Below are 19,693 nucleotides of genomic sequence, written 5' to 3'. Positions count from 1 at the left end.
CAACAGATAACCATTCACTTCTGATGTAAAAACCAGTCTCTATCACCCCTCAGATACTATAGTCTTACATCTGATATGTCATGTCTCTAGGATAGCAATGTTCCAAGTTTAACCCAGAATCCAACAATTTAAAACCAAATACTTTTAGACCTTTACTCTAGTATTTTACTGGGTGTATTTTACTGGGTGTATTTTACTGGGTGTATTTTACTTCTAATGAAGTTATCTTTTACTTTTACTCAAGTATGATAACTGGGTACTTTTTCCACCACTTGTTCTAACTAACCATAACCCCTGACCCCTCTCTTCTCAGGACAGCCCGGTCTCCTGACCCATCTCTCCTCAGGACAGCCCGGTCTCCTGACCCATCTCTCCCCACCCATAACCCCCTGACCCCTCTCTCCCCGGGACAGCCCAGTCTCCTGACCCCTCTCTCCCCACCCATAACCCCCTGACCCTCTCTTCTCAGGACAGCCCGGTCTCCTGACCCATCTCTCCCCACCCATAACCCCCTGACCCCTCTCTTCTCAGGACAGCCCGGTCTCCTGACCCCCTGCTATAAGGGCACAGTTCCCTCTGGGACGTTCGGTCCAGTGAACCCAGCCAACTCCTCCAGCTACCAGTTCATGACCCGCCTGTTTAAAGAGGTCACCTCAGTGTTTCCTGACTCTTACGTCCATCTGGGAGGGGACGAGGTAGACTTCACCTGCTGGTAGGTTGATGTTAAGGCTATACAAACTTGATTAACTATTGCCATTTTTTGAATAGTGAAGAAAGTGTGTATATATATCCAAAAGTAGTGTATCTCTTGATGCTGTGAGGACATAATTGTTGCTACTGTTCCGTTTGTTTTGTCGAGAGATGTCAAGAGGGTTGTCCGTTACAGTACATCTACTTTGATTGGTCTAACTTCCAATGTGTCAATACACACTGACTATACGAAACATTTGTATTGATATTTATCAGGGATCACCATTAGTTCATGCCCACGCAGCAGCTACTCTTCCTGTGGTCCAAAAACACATTGAGGCACTTTCTGTACACAACACAAAATATAAAACATCATGTAACAATATTACACCACTACATATCTACAATACTAAATGTATTGTACCACCATACCACATTATCAGAATGTACAGTACGTGTGTGTGTGCTAGCACTTAAGAGCCCTGCTCTTTCCATGACAGACTGACCAGGTGAAAGCTATGATCCCTTATTTATGTCACTTGTTAAATCCACTTCAATCAGTGTAGATGAAGGGGAGGAGACGGGTTAAAGAAGGATTTTTAAGGCGTGAGACAATTGAGACATGGATTGTGTATTTGTGCCATTCAGAGGGTGAATGGGCAAGACAAGATATTTCAGTGCCTTTGAACGGGGTACGGTAGTAGGTGTCTTTGAACGGGGTATGGTAGTAGGTGTCTTTGAACGGGGTATGGTGGTAGGTGGTAGTATGGTATGGTAGTAGGTCCCTTTGAACGGGGTACGGTAGTAGGTGTCTTTGAACGGGGTACGGTAGTAGGTGGTAGTATGGTCTGGTAGTAGGTACCTTTGAACGGGGTATGGTGGTAGGTGGTGGTATGGTATGGTAGTAGGTGCCTTTGAACCGGGGTACGGTAGTAGGTGCCTTTGAACGGGGTACGGTAGTAGGTGTCTTTGAACGGGGTACGGTAGTAGGTGCCTTTGAACGGGGTATGGTAGTAGGTGCCTTTGAACGGGGTATGGTAGTAGGTGCCTTTGAACGGGGTATGGTAGTAGGTGTCTTTGAACGGGGTATGGTAGTAGGTGCCTTTGAACGGGGTCTGGTAGTAGGTGGTAGTATGGTATGGTAGTAGGTGTCTTTGAACGGGGTATGGTAGTAGGTGGTAGTATGGTATGGTAGTAGGTGTCTTTGAACGGGGTATGGTAGTAGGTGCCTTTGAACGGGGTATGGTAGTAGGTGCCTTTGAACGGGGTATGGTAGTAGGTGCCTTTGAACAGGGTATGGTAGTAGGTGCCTTTGAACAGGGTATGGTAGTAGGTGGTAGTATGGTAGTATGGTAGTAGGTGTGCCTTTGAATGGTATGGTAGTAGGTGCCTTTGAACGGGGTATGGTAGTAGGTGGTAGTATGGTATGGTAGGTGTAGTATGGTATGGTAGTAGGTGCCTTTGAACGGTAGTAGGTGCCTTTGAACGGGGTATGGTAGTAGGTGTAGTATGGTATGGTAGTAGGTGGGTATGGTATGGTAGTAGGTGCCTTTGAACGGGGTATGGTAGTAGGTGCCTTTGAACGGGTACGGTAGTAGGTGGTAGTATGGTATGGTAGTAGGTGCCTTTGAACGGGGTATGGTAGTAGGTGCCTTTGAACGGGGTATGGTAGTAGGTGCCTTTGAACAGGGTATGGTAGTAGGTGCCTTTGAACAGGGTATGGTAGTAGGTGGTAGTATGGTAGTAGGTGGTAGTATGGTATGGTAGTAGGTGCCTTTGAACGGGGTATGGTAGTAGGTGGTAGTATGGTATGGTAGTAGGTGGTAGTATGGTATGGTAGTAGGTGCCTTTGAACGGGGTATGGTAGTAGGTGGTAGTATGGTATGGTAGTAGGTGGTAGTATGGTATGGTAGTAGGTGCCTTTGAACGGGGTACGGTAGTAGGTGCCTTTGAACGGGGTACGGTAGTAGGTGGTAGTATGGTATGGTAGTAGGTGGTAGTATGGTATGGTAGTAGGTGCCTTTGAACGGGGTACGGTAGTAGGTGCCTTTGAACGGGGTACGGTAGTAGGTGGTAGTATGGTATGGTAGTAGGTGGTAGTATGGTATGGTAGTAGGTGCCTTTGAACGGGGTACGGTAGTAGGTGCCTTTGAACGGGGTATGGTAGTGCCAGGCGCACTGGTTTGAGTATCTCAGAACTTGATTTGCTGGGTTTTTCATGCTCAACAGTTTCCCATGTGTATTAATTTTAAGAATGGTGCACCACCTAAAAGAACACCCAGCTAACTTGAGAACAACTGTGAGAAGCATTGGAGTCAGCATGAGCCTGCATCCCTTTTGAACGCTTTGGACACCTTGCTGAGTCCATGCCCCGACACATTGAGGCAGTTCTGAGGGCAGGAATGGGGGGGGGGGGGGGTTAATTCTCGGTGTATGTCCATATAATAAAGCGGCACATTGAATACATAACCTTCAGATGTACTATAGCGTGAATACATAACCTTCAGATGTACTATAGCTTGAATACATAACCTTCAGATGTACTATAGCGTGAATACATAACCTTCAGATGTACTATAGCTTGAATACATAACCTTCAGATGTAACCTTCAGATGTACTATAGCTTGAATACATAACCTTAGATGTACTATATCTTGAATACATAACTGTCAGATGTACTATATCTTGAATACATAACCTTCAGATGTACTATAGCTTGAATACATAACTGTCAGATGTACTATAGCTTGAATACATAACCTTCAGATGTACTATAGCTTGAATACATAACCTTCAGATGTACTATAGCTTGAATACATAACCTTCAGATGTACTATAGCTTGAATACATAACCTTCAGATGTACTATAGCTTGAATACATAACCTTCAGATGTACTATAGCTTGAATACATAACCTTCAGATGTACTATAGCTTGAATACATAACCTTCAGATGTACTATAGCTTGAATACATAACCTTCAGATGTACTATATCTTGAATACATAACTGTCAGATGTACTATAGCTTGAATACATAACCTTCAGATGTACTATAGCTTGAATACATAACCTTCAGATGTACTATAGCTTGAATACATAACCTTCAGATGTACTATAGCTTGAATACATAACCTTCAGATGTACTATAGCTTGAATACATAACCTTCAGATGTATTGTACGTTAGCTTGCACAAACTTCCAAGGGTGTATTCATTCTGCCGTGTCTGTTGCAAAATGTTTTGTGAAAACGGAAGGCAAATGGAACGAAACAGGGAGGGACTTACCTGAATTTGTCCAATAGAAACTCTTGTTTTAGTTCCTTTTGCATCAGAATTGGCAGAATAAATACACCCCAGTACTTGACCCGAGAATGATCATATTGTAATGTGTTGTTTCTCACAGGAAGTCCAACCCTGATGTCCGAGGCTTCATGCTGAAGATGGGGTTTGGAACTGACTACACAAAACTGGAATCCTACTACATGGAAAAGTTAGTGGACAAAAAAGGACCAAAATGGAGACCTGTATGGTGCAGAAATACACCTAAAAAATGGACACAATTTATTTTGAAGATGATGAAATGAAAATATGACATAGTGGTGGGCTACTGTGGGACTGGCTCGGTTTAAGTTGGGGATACTACAGAGGTCTGTGTGTTTGTATCTTCCAGTATGGTGAACATTACGAAGGGACTCAACAAGACAGCCATAGTCTGGCAGGACGTGTTTGACTACCATGAAAAAGTAAGTATAATGTAAACACCCAGATCATACGGTCCTTACCTGTATCACCCTAATGTAAACACCCAGATCATGTGGCCCTTACCTGTATCACCCTAATGTAAACACCCAGATCATACAGTCTGTACCTGTATCACCCTAATGTAAACACCCAGATCATACAGTCTGTACCTGTATCACCCTAATGTAAACACCCAGATCATACAGTCTGTACCTGTATCACCCTAATGTAAACACCCAGATCATACAGTCTGTACCTGTATCACCCTAATGTAAACACCCAGATCATACAGTCTGTACCTGTATCACCCTAATGTAAACACCCAGATCATACAGTCTGTACCTGTATCATCCTAATGTAAACACCCAGATCATACAGTCTGTACCTGTATCATCCTAATGTAAACACCCAGATCATACAGTCTGTACCTGTATCACCCTAATGTAAACACCCAGATCATATGGTCCTTACCTGTATCACCCTAATGTAAACACCCAGATCATACAGTCTGTACCTGTATCACCCTAATGTAAACACCCAGATCATACAGTCCGTACCTGTATCACCCTAATGTAAACACCCAGATCATACAGTCTGTACCTGTGTCACCCTAATGTAAACACCCAGATCATATGGCCCTTACCTGTATCACCCTAATGTAAACACCCAGATCATACAGTCTGTACCTGTATCACCCTAATGTAAACACCCAGATCATATGGTCCTTACCTGTATCACCCTAATGTAAACACCCAGATCATATGGTCCTTACCTGTATCACCCTAATGTAAACACCCAGATCATACAGTCTGTACCTGTATCACCCTAATGTAAACACCCAGATCATATGGTCCTTACCTGTATCACCCTAATGTAAACACCCAGATCATACAGTCTGTACCTGTATCACCCTAATGTAAACACCCAGATCATATGGTCCTTACCTGTATCACCCTAATGTAAACACCCAGATCATACAGTCTGTACCTGTATCACCCTAATGTAAACACCCAGATCATATGGCCCTTACCTGTATCACCCTAATGTAAACACCCAGATCATACAGTCTGTACCTGTATCACCCTAATGTAAACACCCAGATCATATGGTCCTAATGTAAACACCCAGATCATATGGTCCTTACCTGTATCACCCTAATGAAACACCCAGATCATACAGTCTGTACCTGTATCACCCTAATGTAAACACCCAGATCATGTGGCCCTTACCTGTATCACCCTAATGTAAACACCCAGATCATACAGTCTGTACCTGTATCACCCTAATGTAAACACCCAGATCATATGGCCCTTACCTGTATCACCCTAATGTAAACACCCAGATCATACAGTCTGTACCTGTATCACCCTAATGTAAACACCCAGATCATATGGCCCTTACCTGTATCACCCTAATGTAAACACCCAGATCATACAGTCTGTACCTGTATCACCCTAATGTAAACACCCAGATCATATGGTCCTAATGTAAACACCCAGATCATATGGCCCTTACCTGTATCACCCTAATGTAAACACCCAGATCATACAGTCTGTACCTGTATCACCCTAATGTAAACACCCAGATCATGTGGCCCTTACCTGTATCACCCTAATGTAAACACCCAGATCATACAGTCTGTACCTGTATCACCCTAATGTAAACACCCAGATCATATGGTCCATACCTGTATCACCCTAATGTAAACACCCAGATCATACAGTCTGTACCTGTATCACCCTAATGTAAACACCCAGATCATATGGTCCTTACCTGTATCACCCTAATGTAAACACCCAGATCATACAGTCTGTACCTGTATCACCCTAATGTAAACACTCAGATCATATGGTCCTTACCTGTATCACCCTAATGTAAACACCCAGATCATACAGTCTGTACCTGTATCACCCTAATGTAAACACCCAGATCATACAGTCTGTACCTGTATCACCCTAATGTAAACACTCAGATCATATGGTCCTTACCTGTATCACCCTAATGTAAACACCCAGATCATATGGTCCTTACCTGTATCACCCTAATGTAAACACCCAGATCATACAGTCTGTACCTGTATCACCCTAATGTAAACACCCAGATCATACAGTGTGTACCTGTATCACCCTAATGTAAACACCCAGATCATACAGTCTGTACCTGTATCACCCTAATGTAAACACCCAGATCATACAGTCCGTACCTGTATCACCCTAATGTAAACACCCAGATCATACGGTCCTTACCTGTATCACCCTAATGTAAACACCCAGATCATACAGTCTGTACCTGTATCACCCTAATGTAAACACCCAGATCATACAGTCTGTACCTGTATCACCCTAATGTAAACACCCAGATCATATGGCCCTTACCTGTATCACCCTAATGTAAACACCCAGATCATACGGTCTGTACCTGTATCACCCTAATGTAAACACCCAGATCATATGGTCCTAATGTAAACACCCAGATCATGTGGCCCTTACCTGTATCACCCTAATGTAAACACCCAGATCATACAGTCTGTACCTGTATCACCCTAATGTAAACACCCAGATCATATGGTCCTTACCTGTATCACCCTAATGTAAACACCCAGATCATACAGTCTGTACCTGTATCACCCTAATGTAAACACCCAGATCATATGGTCCTTACCTGTATCACCCTAATGTAAACACCCAGATCATACAGTCTGTACCTGTATCACCCTAATGTAAACACCCAGATCATACAGTCTGTACCTGTATCACCCTAATGTAAACACCCAGATCATATGGTCCTTACCTGTATCACCCTAATGTAAACACCCAGATCATACAGTCTGTACCTGTATCACCCTAATGTAAACACCCAGATCATACAGTGTGTACCTGTATCACCCTAATGTAAACACCCAGATCATACAGTCTGTACCTGTATCACCCTAATGTAAACACCCAGATCATACAGTGTGTACCTGTATCACCCTAATGTAAACACCCAGATCATACAGTCTGTACCTGTATCACCCTAATGTAAACACCCAGATCATACAGTCTGTACCTGTATCACCCTAATGTAAACACCCAGATCATATGGTCCTTACCTGTATCACCCTAATGTAAACACCCAGATCATACAGTCTGTACCTGTTTCACCCTAATGTAAACACCCAGATCATATGGTCCTAATGTAAACACCCAGATCATGTGGCCCTTACCTGTATCACCCTAATGTAAACACCCAGATCATACAGTCTGTACCTGTTTCACCCTAATGTAAACACCCAGATCATATGGTCCTAATGTAAACACCCAGATCATACAGTCTGTACCTGTATCACCCTAATGTAAACACCCAGATCATACAGTGTGTACCTGTATCACCCTAATGTAAACACCCAGATCATACAGTCTGTACCTGTATCACCCTAATGTAAACACCCAGATCATACAGTGTGTACCTGTATCACCCTAATGTAAACACCCAGATCATACAGTCTGTACCTGTATCACCCTAATGTAAACACCCAGATCATATGGTCCTTACCTGTATCACCCTAATGTAAACACCCAGATCATACAGTCTGTACCTGTATCACCCTAATGTAAACACCCAGATCATATGGCCCTTACCTGTATCACCCTAATGTAAACACCCAGATCATACAGTCTGTACCTGTATCACCCTAATGTAAACACCCAGATCATATGGTCTGTACCTGTATCACCCTAATGTAAACACCCAGATCATATGGTCCTTACCTGTATCACCCTAATGTAAACACCCAGATCATACAGTCTGTACCTGTATGACCCTAATGTAAACACCCAGATCATATGGCCCTTACCTGTATCACCCTAATGTAAACACCCAGATCATACAGTGTGTACCTGTATCACCCTAATGTAAACACCCAGATCATACAGTCTGTACCTGTATCACCCTAATGTAAACACCCAGATCATATGGTCCTTACCTGTATCACCCTAATGTAAACACCCAGATCATACAGTCTGTACCTGTATCACCCTAATGTAAACACCCAGATCATATGGCCCTTACCTGTATCACCCTAATGTAAACACCCAGATCATACAGTCTGTACCTGTATCACCCTAATGTAAACACCCAGATCATATGGTCTGTACCTGTATCACCCTAATGTAAACACCCAGATCATATGGTCCTTACCTGTATCACCCTAATGTAAACACCCAGATCATACAGTCTGTACCTGTATGACCCTAATGTAAACACCCAGATCATATGGTCCTTACCTGTATCACCCTAATGTAAACACCCAGATCATACAGTCTGTACCTGTTTCACCCTAATGTAAACACCCAGATCATATGGTCCTAATGTAAACACCCAGATCATGTGGCCCTTACCTGTATCACCCTAATGTAAACACCCAGATCATACAGTCTGTACCTGTTTCACCCTAATGTAAACACCCAGATCATATGGTCCTAATGTAAACACCCAGATCATACAGTCCGTACCTGTATCACCCTAATGTAAACACCCAGATCATATGGCCCTTACCTGTATCACCCTAATGTAAACACCCAGATCATATGGCCCTTACCTGTATCACCCTAATGTAAACACCCAAACACATTCCAGGTCTAAATACACATGATTTGACTAGGGTCCTCTGTGCCGGGTCCTCTCACTGTGATATTACCTAGATCCTTCTATTTTGATAAAACATCAGAGGCTGTCTCTAGACTGAGGGTGGTCTTCATGCAGTAGGCTGTTTCCCCTGCTGCGCTAGAGCAGGGTTCTACAGATTGGTTGTGTTTCAGCTGTGTTGCAGCTCTCTGTCAGTGGTGGAGGTGTGGAAGGGAGGGTGCTACCTGTGTGAGGTCCGCAGGGTGACCAAGGCAGGCCTCAGGGTCGTCCTGGCCTCTCCTTGGTACCTCGACCAGCCTGGACCTACTCATGACTGGGCTAGATACTATACTGTCTGGCCCCTTGCTTTCAAGGGTTAGAACCGCTCAACTAGTGTGGAGTGAAACAGAGTGGAGTGGCCAGTGGAGTGGGGTGGGTGGAGTGAATAGAGTTGATGGAGTGGGGTGAATAGAGTGGATGGAGTGGATAGAGTGGGGTGGATGGAGTGGGGTGGATGGAGTGGATAGAGTGGAGTGGATGGAGTGGATAGAGTGGGGTGGATAGAGTGGGGTGGATGGAGTGGATAGAGTGGGGTGGATGGAGTGGATAGAGTGGGGTGGATGGAGTGGATAGAGTGGGGTGGATGGAGTGGATAGAGTGGGGTGGATGGAGTGGATAGAGTGGGGTGGATGGAGTGGATAGAGTGGGGTGGATAGAGTGGATAGTGGGGTGGATGGAGTGGATAGTGGGGTGGATGGAGTGGATAGAGTGGGGTGGATGGAGTGGATAGAGTGGGGTGGATGGAGTGGATAGAGTGGGGTGGATGGAGTGGATAGAGTGGGGTGGAGTGGAGTGGATAGAGTGGGGTGGAGTGGATAGAGTGGGGTGGGGTGGAGTGGATAGAGTGGGGTGGGGTGGATAGAGTGGGGTGGGGTGGAGTGGATAGGGTGGGGTGGGTGGATAGAGTGGGGTGGGGTGGATAGAGTGGGGTGGGGTGGATAGAGTGGGGTGGGGTGGAGTGGATAGAGTGGGGTGGAGTGGATAGAGTGGATAGAGTGGGGTGGAGTGGATAGAGTGGATAGAGTGGGGTGGAGTGGATAGAGTGGGGTGGGGTGGATAGAGTGGGGTGGAGTGGATAGAGTGGGGTGGAGTGGATAGAGTGGGGTGGAGTGGATAGAGTGGGGTGGGGTGGAGTGGATAGAGTGGGGTGGAGTGGATAGAGTGGGGTGGAGTGGATAGAGTGGATAGAGTGGGGTGGAGTGGATAGAGTGGGGTGGAGTGGATAGAGTGGGGGTGGAGTGGATAGAGTGGGGTGGGGTGGATAGAGTGGGGTGGAGTGGATAGAGTGGGGTGGAGTGGATAGAGTGGGGTGGGGTGGATAGAGTGGGGTGGGGTGGATAGAGTGGGGTGGAGTGGATAGAGTGGGGTGGAGTGGATAGAGTGGGGTGGGGTGGATAGAGTGGGGTGGAGTGGATAGAGTGGGGTGGGTGGATAGAGTGGGGTGGGGTGGAGTGGATAGAGTGGGGTGGGGTGGAGTGGATAGAGTGGGGTGGAGTGGATAGAGTGGGGTGGAGTGGATAGAGTGGGGTGGAGTGGATAGAGTGGATAGAGTGGGGTGGAGTGGATAGAGTGGATAGAGTGGGGTGGAGTGGATAGAGTGGGGTGGGGTGGATAGAGTGGGGTGGGGTGGATAGAGTGGGGTGGAGTGGATAGAGTGGGGTGGAGTGGATAGAGTGGGGTGGGGTGGATAGAGTGGGGTGGGGTGGGGTGGATAGAGTGGGGTGGGGTGGATAGAGTGGGGTGGGGTGGATAGAGTGGGGTGGGGTGGATAGAGTGGATAGAGTGGGGTGGAGTGGATAGAGTGGGGTGGGGTGGAGTGGATAGAGTGGGGTGGAGTGGATAGAGTGGGGTGGGGTGGAGTGGATAGAGTGGGGTGGAGTGGATGGGGTGGGGTGGATAGAGTGGGGTGGGGTGGAGTGGATAGAGTGGGGTGGAGTGGATAGAGTGGGGTGGGGTGGAGTGGATAGAGTGGGGTGGGGTGGATAGAGTGGGGTGGAGTGGATAGAGTGGGGTGGGGTGGAGTGGATAGAGTGGGGTGGGGTGGAGTGGATAGAGTGGGGTGGGGTGGAGTGGATAGAGTGGGGTGGGGTGGAGTGGATAGAGTGGGGTGGGGTGGAGTGGATAGAGTGGGGTGGGGTGGATAGAGTGGGGTGGGGTGGATAGAGTGGGGTGGGGTGGAGTGGATAGAGTGGGGTGGGGTGGATAGAGTGGGGTGGGGTGGAGTGGATAGAGTGGGGTGGGGTGGAGTGGATAGAGTGGGGTGGGGTGGAGTGGATAGAGTGGGGTGGGTGGAGTGGAGTGAAGAGTGGGGTGGATGGAGTGGGGTGGATGGAGTGGATAGAGTGGGGTGGATGGAGTGGATAGAGTGGGGTGGATGGAGTGGGGTGGATGGAGTGGATGGAGTGGGTAGAGTGGGGTGGGTGGAGTGGATAGAGTGGAGTGGATGGAGTGGATAGAGTGGGGTGAATAGAGTGGGGTGAATAGTGGGGTGAGTGGATTTGATAGAGTGGGGTGGGTGGAGTGCATAGAGTAGGGTGGGTGGAGTGCATAGAGTAGGGTGGGTGGAGTGCATAGAGTGGGGTGGATAGAGTAGGGTGGATAGAGTGGGGTGGATAGAGTGGGGTGGATAGAGTGGGGTGGATAGAGTGGGGTGGATAGAGTGGATAGAGTGGGGTGGGTGGAGTGGATAGAGTGGGGTGGATGGAGTGGGGTGGATGGAGTGGATAGAGTGGGGTGGGTGGGTGGGTGGGTGGAGTGGATAGAGTAGGGTGGATAGAGTAGGGTGGATAGAGTGGGGTGGATAGAGTGGGGTGGATAGAGTGGGGTGGATAGAGTGGATAGAGTGGGGTGGGTGGAGTGGATAGAGTGGGGTGGATAGAGTGGGGTGGGTGGAGTGGATAGAGTGGGGTGGGTGGAGTGGATAGAGTGGGGTGGATGGAGTGGGGTGGATGGAGTGGATAGAGTGGGGTGGGTGGGTGGGTGGGTGGAGTGGATAGAGTGGAGTGGATGGAGTGGATAGAGTGGGGTGGATGGAGTGGGGTGGATGGAGTGGATAGAGTGGGGTGGGTGGGTGGGTGGGTGGAGTGGATAGAGTGGAGTGGATGGAGTGGATAGAGTGGGGTGAATAGAGTGGGGTGGGTGGAGTGGATAGAGTGGGGTGAGTGGATTTGATAGAGTGGGGTGGGTGGAGTGCATAGAGTAGGGTGGGTGGAGTGCATAGAGTAGGGTGGGTGGAGTGCATAGAGTAGGGTGGATAGAGTAGGGTGGATAGAGTGGGGTGGATAGAGTGGGGTGGATAGAGTGGGGTGGATAGAGTGGGGTGGATAGAGTGGGGTGGGTGGAGTGGATAGAGTGGGGTGGATAGAGTGGGGTGGGTGGGGTGGATAGAGTGGGGTGGGTGGGGTGGATAGAGTGGGGTGGGTGGAGTGGATAGAGTGGTGTGGAGTGGAGTGAATAGTGTGGAGTGGAGTGAATAGTGTGGAGTGGAGTGAATAGTGTGGAGTGGAGTGAATAGTGTGGAGTGAATAGTGTGGAGTGAATAGTGTGGAGTGGAGTGAATAGTGTGGAGTGGAGTGAATAGTGTGGAGTGGAGTGAATAGTGTGGAGTGGAGTGAATAGTGTGGAGTGGAGTGAATAGTGTGGAGTGAATAGTGTGGAGTGAATAGTGTGGAGTGAATAGTGTGGAGTGAATAGTGTGGAGTGAATAGTGTGGAGTGAATAGTGTGGAGTGGAGTGAATAGTGTGGAGTGGAGTGAATAGTGTGGAGTGGAGTGAATAGTGTGGAGTGGAGTGAATAGTGTGGAGTGAATAGTGTGGAGTGAATAGTGTGGAGTGAATAGTGTGGAGTGAATAGTGTGGAGTGAATAGTGTGGAGTGAATAGTGTGGAGTGGAGTGAATAGTGTGGAGTGGAGTGAATAGTGTGGAGTGAAGAAAAGTGCTATGTGCGGTTAACTATTAGATGTCTGTGATTATATGGTTTTCATTGTCATCCACTCAGACCTAAGGGATGACATTAAATAAACATACAAGGATCAGAAAAACAACATGACACCGTGTTTTAGCGGCAAGCAGCCATCTGCACAATCTGTTAACTTTGCAGTGAATAGTGTGTCTAGTTGGAATATGTATAGGGGAGAGTGGGGAAACCTGAGCCTTACGGGTAAGTTGAGCCACCCTTGTTTCTAGGAAACCATACAAAAAATGAATTATTTTAGGAAATATTTAGGAATTGGTGATCATTTCATGGAGTCTGAAGGAAGAAACCACATGGTAAAAGTGGTAAACAAGTTAGGTCCAAAAAACAGATTTTCAACAAGTCAAATTCATTTACCAAATCAATTGTGTTACAGGTTTCATGATGCTTGTATCTAAAGTAAATAATTGTAAGATTGTTTTATACATCAGTTGGGGTCTCTATCAGCTTCAATATGAGGTCCTAAACCTAGAATGAAAAGGCATCCTTCTAGCTGTGGGCTAATATAATCAACATGTTGGCCTTGGGATAAGTTGAGCCAATGGCCTTGGGGTAAGTTGAGCCAATGGCCTTGGGGTAAGTTGAGCCAATGGCCTTGGGGTAAGTTGAGCCAATGGCCTTGGGGTAAGTTGAGCCAATGACAAGTTGAGCAAATTGAAATGTGTTCTGACCAAGCGTGTTGTAGGCATTATGGGATATGAGGTAACAACAGGGCCTGGCCTATATTAAGTGTTTTAATAAAGATAGACATGGTTTTTAAAGGTGGCAGTAGTAGTATTTAATTCAATACAGAAATGTTTAGGCAGCTCAACGTACCCTGTACAACGTACCGTGTTGTACCAAGAGACCACTTTTTTTTGGACAAGGTATGTTTTCAAAACTTATATTTACATTAATTCTGATTTATTTCCAGGGATACACCACATCCTGAAATATAGGTAGATCTCTTTGTTAGAAGGAATACTATATTTTCCTTGACAGAGTGATGCTGAATGTAAATGTCTCCACTTACCCCACTCACCCCTACTTGTGGTTGTCAACCATGGACCAGCACTCAGGCTGATGTAGTTATTGTTCCCACCGGGTGGGATTAAATACTTTTGATTTTGTTGTTACAAGTACTTTCAAAACAAAAAAGAGGAGACCAGTCTCAACGTCAACAGTGAAGAGGTGACTCTGGGATGCTGGCCTTCTAGGCAGAGTTGCAAAGATAAAACCATATCTCAGACTGCCCATCTAAATCTATTATTTTTATTAGCCAAAAGAACACAGACACTGGACAGAGCAACTCCCGGAGTCACCTCTTCACTGTTGACGTTGAGACTGGTGTTTAGCATTTCCGGTCACAACTTGCAGGCTTGTTTTCAAATTGCTGTGCGTTTTGTTGCCAACCTATTTTGCTACCTGACAAACTTTACGGGTTTCACTTTTTAATTACCGTTCATATATTTATTTTTTCCTCGACTTTTTCACTCCGGACGCTTTATCTGGACACGATTCGTCAGGACCTCCAACAGCCGAAGCTAAGTAGTAACATTAACATGATGCCTTCTAATTGCAGCCGCTGTGCTCGCCTTACGGCGAGGATAGCTGTACTGCAAGCCCAGCTTCAGACGCAATCGTTAGGCAAGGGTAATTTCAGTGTAGGAAAGGATGAAACAGCGTCTGTGCCACCAGTAAGTACAGATAGTAGTATAAATCCCCTGGCACAGTCCCCGCAGCCGGACAACTTTCTCACGGTTTCTGGAAGGAAATGCTGTAGGAACGCTCAACCGGTGTCGCTCATTCAGCAGACAGAAACTTTCAACCGGTTCTCCCCATTAAGCAGCGGGTCGGTGTCAGAGGCCGAGTCTTCTCTGGTCTCTACTCCTCCCGTTACGGGGTCTGAGACGCCGAAGCTTCCCACCATTAGCTCTGACAAATTGAAAACTCTAGTCATTGGCGACTCCATTACCCGCAGTATTAGACTTAAAGCGAATCATCCAGCGATCATACACTGTTTACCCGGGGGCAGGGCTACCGACGTTAAGGCTAATCTGAAGATGGTGCTGGCTAAAGCTAAAACTGGCGAGTGTAGAGAGTATAGAGATATTGTTATCCACGTCGGCACCAACGATGTTAGGATGAAACAGTCAGAGATCACCAAGCGCAACATAGCTTCTGCGTGCATATCAGCTAGAAAGATGTGTCGGCATCGAGTAATTGTCTCTGGCCCCCTCCCAGTTAGGGGAGTGATGAGCTCTACAGCAGAGTCTCACAACTCAATCGCTGGTTGAAAACTGTTTTCTGCCCCTCCCAAAAGATAGAATTTGTAGATAATTGGCCCTCTTTCTGGGACTCGCCCACAAACAGGACCAAGCCTGACCTGCTGAGGAGTGACGGACTCCATCCTAGCTGGAGGGGTGCTCTCATCTTATCTGCCAACATAGACAGGGCTCTAACTCCTCTAGCTCCACAATGAAATAGGGTGCAGGCCAGGCAGCAGGCTATTAGCCAGCCTGCCAGCATAGTGGAGTCTGCCACTAGCATAGTTAGTGTAGTCAGCTCAGCTATCACCATTGAGACCGTGTCTGTGCCTCGACCTGGGTTGGGCAAAACTAAACATGGCGGTGTTCGCCTTAGCAATCTCACTAGGATAAAGACCACCTCCATTCCTGTCATTACTGAAAGAGATCATGATACCTCACATCTCAAAATAGGGCTACTTAATGTTAGATCCCTTACTTCAAAGGCAATTATAGTCAATGAACTAATCACTGATCATAATCTTGATGTGATTGGCCTGACTGAAACATGGCTTAAGCCTGATGAATTTACTGTGTTAAATGAGGCCTCACCTCCTGGCTACACTAGTGACCATATCCCCGTGCATCCCGCAAAGGCGGAGGTGTTGCTAACATTTACGATAGCAAATTTCAATTTACAAAAAAAAAATGACGTTTTCGTCTTTTGAGCTTCTAGTCATGAAATCTATGCAGCCTACTCAATCACTTTTTATAGCTACTGTTTACAGGCCTCCTGGGCCATATACAGCGTTTCTCACTGAGTTCCCTGAATTCCTATCAGACCTTGTAGTCATTGCAGATAATATTCTAATCTTTGGTGACTTTAATATTCACATGGAAAAGTCCACAGACCCACTCCAAAAGGCTTTTGGAGCCATCATCGACTCAGTGGGTTTTGTCCAACATGTCTCTGGACCCACTCACTCTCACAGTCATACGCTGGACCTAGTTTTGTCCCATGGAATAAATGTTGTGGATCTTAATGTTTTTCCTCATAATCCTGGACTATCAGACCACCATTTTATTACGTTTGCAATTGCAACAAATAATCTGCTCAGACCCCAACCAAGGAACATCAAAAGTCGTGCTATAAATTCACAGACAACACAAAGATTCCTTGATGCCCTTCCAGACTCCCTCTGCCTACCCAAGGACGCCAGAGGACAAAAATCCGTTAACCACCTAACTGAGGATCTCAATTTAACCTTGCGCAATACCTAGATGCAGTTGCACCCCTAAAAACTAAAAAAATGTCTCATAAGAAACTAGCTCCATGGTACACAGAAAATACCCGAGCTCTGAAGCAAGCTTCCAGAAAATTGGAACGGAAATGGCGCCACACCAAACTGGAAGTCTTCCGACTAGCTTGGAAGGATGGTACCGTGCAGTACCGAAGAGCCCTTACTGCTGCTCGATCGTCCTATTTTTCTAACTTAATTGAGGAAAATAAGAACAATCCGAAATTCCTTTTTGATACTGTGGCAAAGCTAACTAAAAAGCAGCATTCCCCAAGAGAGGATGACTTGCACTTTAGCAGTGATAAATTCATGAACTTCTTTGAGGAAAAGATTATGATTATTAGAAAGCAAATTACGGACTCCTCTTTAAACCTGCGTATTCCTCCAAACCTCAGTTGTCCTGAGTCTGCACAACTCTGCCAGGACCTAGGATCAAGAGAGACGCTCAAGTGTTTTAGTACTATATCTCTTGACACAATGATGAAAATAATCATGGCCTCTAAACCTTCAAGCTGTATACTGGACCCTATTCCAACTAAACTACTGAAAGAGCTGCTTCCTGTGCTTGGCCCTCCTATGTTGAACATAATAAACGGCTCTCTATCCACTGGATGTGTACCAAACTCACTAAAAGTGGCAGTAATAAAGCCTCTCTTGAAAAAGCCAAACCTTGACCCAGAAAATATAAAAAACTATCGGCCTATATCGAATCTTCCATTCCTCTCAAAGATTTTAGAGAAGGCTGTTGCGCAGCAACTCACTGCCTTCCTGAAGACAAACAATGTATACGAAATGCTTCAGTCTGGTTTTAGACCCCATCATAGCACTGAGACGGCACTTGTGAAGGTGGTAAATGACATTTTGATGGCATCGGACCGAGGCTCTGCATCTGTCCTCGTGCTCCTAGACCTTAGTGCTGCTTTTGATACCATCGATCACCACATTCTTTTGGAGAGATTGGAAACCCAAATTGGTCTACACGGACATGTTCTGGCCTGGTTTAGGTCTTATCTGTCGGAAAGATATCAGTTTGTCTCTGTGAATGGTTTGTCCTCTGACAAATCAACTGTACATTTCGGTGTTCCTCAAGGTTCTGTTTTAGGACCACTATTGTTTTCACTATATATTTTACCTCTTGGGGATGTTATTCGAAAACATAATGTAAACTTTCACTGCTATGCGGATGACACACAGCTGTACATTTCAATGAAACATGGTGAAGCACCAAAATTGCCCTCGCTAGAAGCATGTGTTTCAGACATAAGGAAGTGGATGGCTGCAAACTTTCTACTATTAAACTCGGACAAAACAGAGATGCTTGTTCTAGGTCCCAAGAAACAAAGAGATCTTCTGTTGAATCTGACAATTAATCTTAATGGTTGTACAGTCGTCTCAAATAAAACTGTGAAGGACCTCGGCGTTACTCTGGACCCTGATCTCTTTTGAAGAACATATCAAGACCATTTCGAGGACAGCTTTTTTCCATCTACGTAACATTGCAAAAATCAGAAACTTTCTGTCCAAAAATGATGCAGAAAAATTAATCCATGCTTTTGTCACTTCTAGGTTAGACTACTGCAATGCTCTATTTTCCGGCTACCCGGATAAAGCACTAAATAAACTTCAGTTAGTGCTAAATACGGCTGCTAGAATCCTGACTAGAACCAAAAAATTTGATCATATTACTCCAGTGCTAGCCTCTCTACACTGGCTTCCTGTCAAAGCAAGGGCTGATTTCAAGGTTTTACTGCTAACCTACAAAGCATTACATGGGCTTGCTCCTACCTACCTCTCTGATTTGGTCCTGCCGTACATACCTATACGTACGCTACGGTCACAAGACGCAGGCCTCCTAATTGTCCCTAGAATTTCTAAGCAAACAGCTGGAGGCAGGGCTTTCTCCTATAGAGCTCCATTTTTATGGAACGGTCTGCCTACCCATGTCAGAGACGCAAACTCGGTCTCAACCTTTAAGTCTTTACTGAAGACTCATCTCTTCAGTGGGTCATATGATTGAGTGTAGTCTGGCCCAGGAGTGGGAAGGTGAACGGAAAGGCTCTGGAGCAACGAACCGCCCTTGCTGTCTCTGCCTGGCCGGTTCCCCGTTTTCCACTGGGATTCTCTGCCTCTAACCCTGTTACGGGGCTGAGTCACTGGCTTGCTGGGGCTCTCTCGTGCCGTCCCTGGGGGGGATGCGTCACCTGGGTGGGTTGACTCACTGTTGTGGTCGGCCTGTCTGGGTTCCCCCCCACCCCTTGGGTTGTACCGTGTCGGAGATCTTTGTGGGCTATACTCGGCCTTGTCTCAGGATGGTAAGTTGGTGGTTGAAGATTTCCCTCTAGTGGTGTGGGGGCTGTGCTTTGGCAAAGTGGGTGGGGTTATATCCTTCCTGTTTGGCCCTGTCCGGGGTGTCCTCGGATGGGGCCACAGTGTCTCCTGACCCCTCCTGTCTCAGCCTCCAGTATTTATGCTGCAGTAGTTTATGTGTCGGGGGCTAGGGTCAGTTTGTTTATCTGGAGTACTTCTCCTGTCCTATTCGGTGTCCTGTGTAAATCTAAGTGTGCGTTCTCTAATTCTCTCCTTCTCTCTTTCTTTCTCTCTCTCGGAGGACCTGAGCCCTAGAACCATGCCCCAGGACTACCTGACATGATGACTCCTTGCTGTCCCCAGTCCACCTGGCCATGCTGCTGCTCCAGTTTCAACTGGCCTGGGCCCTAGGACCATGTCCCAGGACTACCTGACATGAGGACTCCTTGCTGTCCCCAGTCCACCTGGCCATGCTCCTGCTCCAGTTTCAACTGTTCTGCCTTACTATTATTCAACCATGCTGGTCATTTATGAACATTTGAACATCTTGGCCACGTTCTGTTATAATCTCCACCTGGCACAGCCAGAAGAGGACTGGCCACCCCACATATGCTCTCTAATTCTCTCTTTCTTTCTCTCTCTCGGAGGACCTGAGCCCTAGGACCGTGCCCCAGGACTACCTGACATGATGGCTCCTTGCTGTCCCCAGTCCATCTGACTGTGCTGCGTACAGCACTTTGAGATATCAGCTGATGTACGAAGGGCTATATAAATAAATTTGATTTGATTTGAT

General features: G+C 46.4%; 1 pseudogene; it reads left to right on the top strand.

The window, feature by feature from the left end:
• The window catches only part of LOC124026853, a 42,192-nt pseudogene extending 37,729 nt beyond the window's left edge, over positions 1-4,463 (top strand).
• The last annotated feature ends 15,230 nt before the right edge of the window (positions 4,464-19,693 follow it).

Source organism: Oncorhynchus gorbuscha, unplaced genomic scaffold (genome assembly GCF_021184085.1).
Source record: "Oncorhynchus gorbuscha isolate QuinsamMale2020 ecotype Even-year unplaced genomic scaffold, OgorEven_v1.0 Un_scaffold_2834, whole genome shotgun sequence".
Taxonomy (NCBI): Eukaryota; Metazoa; Chordata; class Actinopteri; order Salmoniformes; family Salmonidae; genus Oncorhynchus; species Oncorhynchus gorbuscha.
The sequence above is the reverse complement of the archived record's forward strand: the minus strand, read 5'-3'. Positions and strand labels throughout refer to the sequence as shown.